The sequence below is a fragment of the Wyeomyia smithii genome, chromosome 2 (genome assembly GCF_029784165.1).
Source record: "Wyeomyia smithii strain HCP4-BCI-WySm-NY-G18 chromosome 2, ASM2978416v1, whole genome shotgun sequence".
NCBI classification, from domain to species: domain Eukaryota; kingdom Metazoa; phylum Arthropoda; class Insecta; order Diptera; family Culicidae; genus Wyeomyia; species Wyeomyia smithii.
The window spans coordinates 7334847-7344115 of NC_073695.1; positions in this window are offsets into that span (position 1 = coordinate 7334847).

A 9269-nucleotide genomic window follows, 5' to 3' on the forward strand; every position below is an offset into this window, starting at 1 on the left:
AACAGAATTTGATTGCATCCCGCGCAGAATGTCTGCTTGTGTTGATGCCAGAAAATTATTAACCTTCAATTATTTGTTTATTTGCCTTGAAAAAAGCATGTTGCGGTTCAAAATCGGTTCTCAATTACAACCTTTGAGCTGCCCTAACATTGGGGGAACTAAGATACACGGACAACATGCACTGTGGAAGCTATTTCACATTCAGTAAATTAGACGAGTGCGACAAATTTAAATTGTTAGGATGCAACACAGAATGCTTGCTTGCGTTGACAAAAAATATTTCAATGACTTGTTTATTTGCCTTCAAAAAGGCATTTTGATTTCCAAAATTGGATTTCCTGATGGCAATCTTCATGCTGCCCCAACACGGGGGGAATAATGGCTGTCTGGCGACACACGCTGAGAAAAACCGCACTGCTCCTGAGACGTGGTGACCGATCACAGAGCTAGTGCTACTGCTAAGGAAGAACGACTGCTGTTGTCGCTGTCTTGAACTATTATGAGCGGCTCCGGCTGAAACAGGCTCTTATATAGGCCAAATAGCATGTTTTCAATTGCAAGGTATATGATCCTGTCGACCGTGCTTGGGAAGCAAGCATATAACGACCAATCAGAGGTCGAATTTTTCGTTTTGACAAGGCTTGACTATTTTCAATAGTACAATAGTGTGAATAATAAAATTACAATTATCTTATTTTGGGAAGAATCTTAGAAGATTTTCCAATCTATTGCTGCAAGAACGAAGGAAATCCATCGAATACTAACCGATTTATTAGCATTTGAAATTGGACATATTTTTCACTTTTTTCGGTTTTAGATTTTCATTTCAGATCCCTTTGTAGCCGAACTTCCTGAGAGAAGTATTCTACTCCAAAATCACAGGAGGGTTGTGTGCAAAGGCACGACCGCCAGGTTGAAGTAGAATACTCTTACACAGCTCTAGTTACGGCAGTACGTTAACCTACGGCCGGGCGAATCGGTTCGCGCCGCTTTTTGCGTTGAGCCTGGCAGAGGCCTAATGCGCACGGCCAACACAATAGAAAGGTGTTTTTACATTGAAAATTAGACACGGCTTTACTGGAGTAAGTGTTGGCAAATGCATCTACCGCTAACACCGCCGCTATCGTACGAAAGCGCGTCGTTTCATGTGGGGGATAATATCAACAACGAAAAATGACGCGCGTCTAAGCACACCCGAACTGTTTCACCGTGCCGCTTTCATTTACTTTTTTATAACATCCGCCTCATGAAAGTACCGGCTGCACCTACCGCTGAGGCTGTCACCATACTGCTACTGGTACCCAAAACTATTAATTCTTCAAATTAAGTGTTTCATTTGTCCTCAAAAGAACAATTGTTCAATTCCATATCGGATATAATGCAATCGCATCTCTGTATTATAACCGACAGTAATATTCTTCTGAACAAAATTATCCAACTTTTCCATTAGAGGAAGTGCCGGCTGATGTACGGCAGAAATCAGACAGACGCAACCCGGACGGTCTATCCAGCTCACCTTCCAACTAATGAATGTGGCTAGTTTTTTTTTTTTTTTGACTAAATTGACTAAATTGGGACAACACTCCACCCCCCGGGAGAGGTGGGATGTCCGAGGTGTAAATGTTATGCAGGAGCGGTCCCAAGATACTACCTTGGGGCACTCCTGCATCGATGTTGAGTTGCTCTGAGCACACATTGTGCAAGGAAACCCGAAAAGCTCTGTCCGAGAGATAACTTTTGATGATCTTGATCAAATATATCGGAAAATTGTGTCGATGTAGCTTGTACACCAGGCCATCATGCTACACATTGTCGAAAGCCATTTCAATGTCCAAAAGCGCCATTGCTGTCGTCTTAGACACCGACTTGTTCCGCTGGATGATGTTCGTAACTCGATTGAGCTGATGGATGGTGGACCTGCCCTTGCGGAAACCAAACTGTTCCTCAGGGAGGACACCATTCTCATCGGTGAATGAAAGCAGGCGGCTCTGGATCGGCTTTTCAAACAGCTTGGAGAGGGCAGAGAGTAGGCTGATTGGACGATAGCTCTTAGGGATAGAAGGATCTTTCCCCGGCTTCAGTACTGGGATGACTTTAGCTAACTTCCACATTGAAGGGAAGTAGCCAAGCTCCCAGCACCGGTTGAAAACACGTGCTACAAAAGCAAATGAGCCGTGGCTCAAGTGCTTGAGCTCGAGGTTAAATGTGTTATCAAAGCCGGGGGCCTTCATATTCCTAGATCTCCTCGCTAGACCGATGAGCTCATCCGCCGTCACTCGTGCTTCCTCTGGGACCAAACTGTTCGAATTGTCGACCATGGAAACTCCCTCAGAAACAGCCAGCTCGAAGGGGCTGACGATGTTTCGCCCCAGATTGTGTGACGACACGAACTGCTGCCCCAGCGCGTTTGCCTTTTCAACAGATGTTATGAGTAGTTCACTCTCTCCGGACGGAACAAGCGGAGGAATGGGTTTTGGTCTCTTTTTCAAAATTTTGGTTAGAGACCAAAAAGGTTTTGAGTTTGGTGGAATCTGGCGAAGCGTTTGGCCAAACTCGCGGTTCCGCAGATCTTGAATGCGTTCCTGGATAACCTTGGTCAGTCGGTTGCTCATGGTCTTTTTGGATCGGTCACCAGTTCGTTGGTACTGGCGCCGATAGATGTTGCGCAACCTTATGATGTGTTTAGTCGTGCTGTCGATATGGAGGGCGGTACTCACCTGAGTTTGCTGTACGGGGACCGCCGAGTCACATGCGACGGCAATCGCACGCTGGAGGGTGTCCAACGCCTGGTCGATCTCCGCTGGAGTGTTCAAGGGGTGGTCGGTGTTGGTGTTCTCGTCGACGATACGCTGAAGCCGGTCCCAGTCGGCGCGATGGTAATCTCGCCTGGGTTGATTGGCCACCGTCTCAGCAGTGGCACCTAAGGTCAACACCACCGGATGGTGGTCCGACGAAAGCTCCTCGAACACCACTGGAACCTCGAAGATTGCCGTGTTGGACAGGAATATGTCCAGGACATAGTGAACCCCGGACCGGGAGATTCTGGAAGGGCACTCCGGTGCCAAGATGTTGTAGTGCCCGGTCTCAAGGTCTTCCGCCAGGATGATGCCATTCTTGTTTTGTCTTCGGTTGTCCCACACCTCGTGTCGAGCGTTCAGGTCTCCAGCAATGATGTACTTCGCCCGCCGCCGAGTCAGCTTGGCCAGATCGTTTCGTAGTTGCGCAGCGGTACCGTCTCGGGTGGTGGTTTGCTTGGGACAGTACGCTGCGATGATGATGATTAGGCCAAGCGAGGTTTCGACTTCAACCCCGATGGCTTCGATAGTCTTAAGCTGGAGACTCGGCAGCAGGCGACGCTTGATGTTGTTCCTCACAGCGATAGCAGCTCCTACACCCCCGTCACTGATCCTGTCTAGTCGTACTAGCTGGAAGCCCGGAAGGAAGACGTTAACTTCTGGTTTCAGATGGGTCTCCGTAAAGACGGCAATATCGACCTCCTTCTCGCCAAGGAAATCGAGAAGCTCAACGTGTTTGTTCCTAAGAGAACAAGCATTCCAATTCGCAATAACAAAGGGCTTATGGTCCATTGTTGGATATTAGGGCGACGATTGCAGCAAGCTGCTGGCTGCGGGTTTTATATTTACGCTGGATTTCGAATGCAGCGGAAATGATTTGACTAGTTCCTCTGTTGATAGTGGAGGGTCGTCTTCAGTAGAACCAGCAAACGTCCCAGAAGTAACGCCAGCGTATGACAATCCAGGAGTGGGGGTGGGTCCTTGGTTTGAGAGAGCAGCAGCGGCGGCGAGACGGCAGGCGTAGCAGGCGTGCTACGATTCGGTTGGCTGCTATTCGGGAGCGGAAGCGGCTCCAACACGGGGACCACATGTCTGGTCCGGATCGGTGGAAACTGATCTGGTGTATGAGCCGGGAGAGGCTTTCGATGACGTCCGTTCTGATTGGCTGTTGACGCTGCCTTACGAATGCGAATAAATTCCGCACGCTTCGGGCAGCTACGGCTGGTGGCACGATGGTTTTGGTCACAGTTCGCGCATTTAGGCTCGGAGTCATCAGGTTGAAGGCAGGTCGAAGAGGGATGCGCTCCAGCACACTTGTCACAACGCGGAATCATTTTGCAGTTTCGTGTACCATGGCCGAACCACAAACAGATGGAACACTGGGTTACGTCACGGTGTTCCCACTGGATGATGGTATGGAACAGATGTTTGATGTTACGCAGTGCGCCGAGAGTCGTACATCTCTTAGTGAAGTGTACTAAGAACAGCTCATTTCGGTAGGGGTCGTCCTTGACGGTTTGGGATCGGCGATTCATCGGGAAAACCGCTTCCACTTTAAAGCCAACCTGCTCAAGCTCGGCTTTCACTGTTGATGCAGCCAAAGCTGGCAAACCTCGTAGTATCACTTTCAGTGGCTTCGTTGCTGGGTTGTCGTGCGTGTAGTAGGGCACCTGGTGCGTGGCTAGTAGATCGCTCACTCTGTTGTACTCCTCCATGTTGGAGCACAGGATTTTGGTGCCTTTGCTACATTTTTGTACAGAGGCTCCAACGATAAATTGGCAAGCTCCGCTTGTAGCTTTAGCATGTCCCGAAGGGGGGTAAATAGCGGGGGGACTCGTTCTTTTTTAGCGATGGGCTCGCTGTTACCATTCTCTACTGGCAGCAGTGCAAACTTGTTATTTTGCAGCAGCCGATTCGATTCTGGGTCCGACGAACCGGGGGGCAAAGCCTGCTTGCGTTTGTGTTTCGAACCGGTGGATGTTGTTGCAGCAGATGAATTTTGGCTGTACATTGTCTTCTTCTTCTTCTTCACTTAGTGAAAACCATCGGTCGACTGCTCCGCGCAGTCACTGTCGGTTATATCGTCTAATGTAACAGGATAGAGCGGCTTGTTGCCAGCCATGGAAGTACCCTTGGCGAGATCCAGAAGATACTCCAAGGTACTCGACGGGAAATCCAACGCGAAAAGAAACTTGCAAAATAGAATACGGGGAACGTACAAAGCAGCGCAAAAATATAACGACTATACTGCCGTTCCAAGCATAGTTGTCCCAGCGTGCATAAGATTTGTGTAGAACATGGGACTACTATGATTGGAACGGCAGTATACTGCTGTGGCTAGTTTTCTCAGAAACACTTTTTTATAGCCGCCGAAGGGTGCTACGAAATAGGCCACGCCTTTCAGTTCAGTTGCTCCATGCCCTAATGTCCTTCAGACAAATTATTCCACAATTCGCATATGATTTTTGTATCCAGCGAATAAACACTGATGGTGCTCTCATACACGCAACGGTTTAAACCCGTTTCTTATTGCGGTTTGTAACATCAAGCGATTTCGTTTGCTCGCTGTTGCGTGTTGCATCATGTTGCAACTTTGCAGCTGGGAGATGACGAAATTCTGTTAATGCTGATTGATTGAATCGACTTCATATTAACTCTACTTAGTCGAACTATCTGCTTATGTGAATGCGTTCTAACACGGCAGTTTATTATTTAAAATCGGTTATGCTGATCGCAGCCTTTGCGCTGCCTATCGTGGGGGATTTACTACATAAAGTAAAAATTAGACAACTACAACAGAATTTGATTGCATCCCGCACAGAATGTCCGCTTTTGTTGATGCCGGAAAATTATTATTCTTCAATTATTTGTTTATTTGCCTTGAAAAAGGCATTTTGCGGATCAAAATCGGTTGCTGATCGCAACCTTTGAGCTGCCTCGACAGTGGGGGAATTAAGATACACGGACAACATGCACTGTGGAAGCTATTTCACATTCAGTAAATTAGACGAGTGCGACAGATTTAAATTGCTAGGATCCAACACAGAATGCTTGCTTGCGTTGTCAAAAATTATTAACTTTCAATGACTTGTTTATTTGCCTTGAAAAAGGCATTTTGATTTTCAAAATTGGATTTCCTGATGGCAATCTTCATGCTGCCCCAACACGGGGGGAATAATGGCAGTCTGACGAAACACGCTGAGAAGAACCGCGCTGCACCTGAGACGTGGTGACCAACCACAGGGCTAGCGCTGCTGCTAAGGAAGGACGACTGCTGTTGTCGCTGTCTAGAACTATTATGAGCGGCTTCGGCTGAAGCAGGCTCTTATATAGGCCAAATAGCATGTTTTCAATTGCAAGGTATATGATTCTGCCAACCGTGCTTGGGAAGCAATCATATAACGACCAATCAGAGGTTGAATTTATCGTTTTGACAACTATGTTTTGACTATTTTCAATAGTACAATAGTGCGAATATTAAAATTACAATTATCTTATTTTGGGAAGAATCTTAGAAGATTTTCCAATCTATTGCTGCAAGAACGAAGGAAATCCATCGAATGCTAACCGATTTATTAGCATTTGAAATTGGACATATTTTTCACTTTTTTTGGTTTTAGATTTTCATTTCACATCCCTATGTAGCCGAACTTCCTGAGAGAAGTATTCTACTTCAAAAAGTGTTTTTGGTACCGCATTGATAGCGGAAGTAATGAAAAAATACCGCACAAAGCAACAACATAAATAAAAGTAGGTACTTTAGTTACACTTTAGTAGGGCAAAAATATTTTGGTTATTAGTTGATAAAAAAGAGACATCAGATAACGGGCATAGAGTGAAGTAGTGGCACAGAAGAGTTATAAAGCATAAGCTATTAAGTAATAGAACTAAGTAAAGCTTGCATTCTGAATGAATGCAAGAGTAATAGAATGGCTTAAGTTATTAACAAAATTAATATTGCCGTATGAAGAACGGTCGAATGGAATCATAAAAGAAGTTATCGGATTACATTTTAATCAGAGTTTCAAATTTTCGCATTAAAGCTTTGCAACTTCTGTGTTTTAATTACATGTAATAGAATAATATTATGACGTATGTGCGCTTCCTTCAACTGCAAATCATTACCCCATTCTGTACTGATATCGAATGGAATCATAGGCTATAATTTGTCATTAGAATACAATGTGACTTTCTTTGTTATGAATTACGTTCTTTCCCACAGTTTGTCGATTTTACGTTTTCTCGCAATGAATTATTCAAAGTTCTATAAATAATTTATCCAGTCTCGCTGCAAATTTCCCTGTGCAAATGTTAGGTCCTACTTTAATGTTTAGTCTAACAGTAGTGTGCCGCAGCGAAAATGCACACAGTTGTGGTTTTGAAGTAGAATACTTCTCTCAGGAAGTTCGGCTACATAGGGATGTGAAATGAAAATCTAAAACCGAAAAAAGTGAAAAATATGTCCAATTTCAAATGCTAAGAAATCGGTTAGTATTCGATGGATTTCCTTCGTTCTTGCAGCAATAGATTGGAAAATCTTTTAAGATTCTTCCCAAAATAGGATAATTGTAATTTTATTATTCACACTATTGTACTATTGAAAATAGTCAAGCCTTGTCAAAACGGAAAATTCGACCTCTGATTGGTCGTTATATGCTTGCTTCCCAAGCACGGTCGACAGGATCATATACCTTGCAATTGAAAACATGCTATTTGGCATATATAAGAGCCTGTTTCAGCCGGAGCCGCTCATAATAGTTCAAGACAGCGACAACAGCAGTCGTTCTTCCTTAGCAGTAGCACTAGCTCTGTGGTTGGTCACCACGTCTCAGGAGCAGTGTGGTTTTTCTCAGCGTGTGTCGCCAGACAGCCATTACTCCCCCCGTGTTGGGGCAGCATGAAGATTGCCATCAGGAAATCCAATTTTGGAAATCAAAATGCCTTTTTGAAGGCAGATAAACAAGTCATTGAAAGTTAACATTTTTTGTCAACGCAAGCAAGCATTCTGTGTTGCATCCTAACAATTTAAATTTGTCGCACTCGTCTAATTTACTGAATGTGAAATAGCTTCCACAGTGCATGTTGTCCGTGTATCTTAGTTCCCCCAATGTTAGGGCAGCTCAAAGGTTGTAATTAGCAACCGATTTTGAACAGCAAAATGTTTTTTTTAAGGCAAATAAAAAAATAATTGAAGGTTAATAGTTTTCTGGCATCAACACAAGCAGACATTCTGTGCGGGATGCAATCAAATTCTGTTGTAGTTGTCTAATTTTCACTTTATTTAGTGAACCCCCCACTGTAGGGGCAGCGCAAAGGCTGCGATCAGCATAACCGACATTGAATAATAAACTGCCCTGTTAGTACGCATTCACAAAAGCAGTTAGTTCGACTATGCAGAGCTAATATGAAGTCGATTCAATTAATCAGCATAAACAGAATTTCGTCGTCTCCCAGCTGCCAAGTTGCAACATGATGCAACACGCAACAGCGAGCAAACGAAATCGCTTGATGTTACAAACCGCAATAAAATACGGGTTAAAACCGTTGCGTGTGTGAGAGCACAATCGGTGTTTATTCGCTGGATACACTATCTACTGTCTACTGAACGCAATAATCTGCTTACATGCGACACGGGGACGGGAACATTTTCTTCAACGAAGCTGCGCAACACGACACAAAACATGTTATTTTGTTGCTTCAATGAGAGTGCTATCGGTCCGGTTCGACAAGAAATCATTTTTGTGCATCCGTGCTACGAAACTGAGGAAAAACTTTAGAAACTGAAAAAAGAGGTGGAGCTTATCAAATGATCGCTCTGAAACAGAATGACGTCACACATATTTTTCAAGTTATATCATTCCACCACGTACGCAAAATAATTCATTTCTATTTTCATCCCTATATAAGAGACTGTTTTAGTCAAAGCCGCTCATAGTAGTTCTGAACAGCGACGACAGCAGTCCTCCCTTAGATAGCGGATAGCGGCCACAACTGTGGCATGGCTGCGAATAAGCGTAGCAGTTTCAGCGGATGTCACCATCGATAGCAGCAGGGCCAGCAGATGCAGGTACAGCGGATATCAATGGCGGCCACAACTGTGGCATGGCTACGGATAGCGTTGCAGTTGCTCAGCAGTTGGGCCAGCGTATAGCGGCCACAACTGTGGCATGGCTATGCATAGCGTAACTGTTGCAGCGGGTATATCAGCATCGATAGTAGCAGGGTCAGCTGATGCAACGACACTCCCTTCACTAAAATGCTGTTTCAGTGTGGTAGCGGGAAGCATCAGCAGCAGGCTTGCATGAAGTGAATACATCAGCCAGGAACTTTCTCGAAGGCCTCTGCCATAGTAGACGCGAAAAGCGGCGCGAACCGATTCGCTCGGCCGTAGGTTGATGTACAGCTCTACTGATGGCTGTACATTAACCTACAGCTGAGCGAATCGGTTCGCGTCACTTTTCGCATCTATTATGG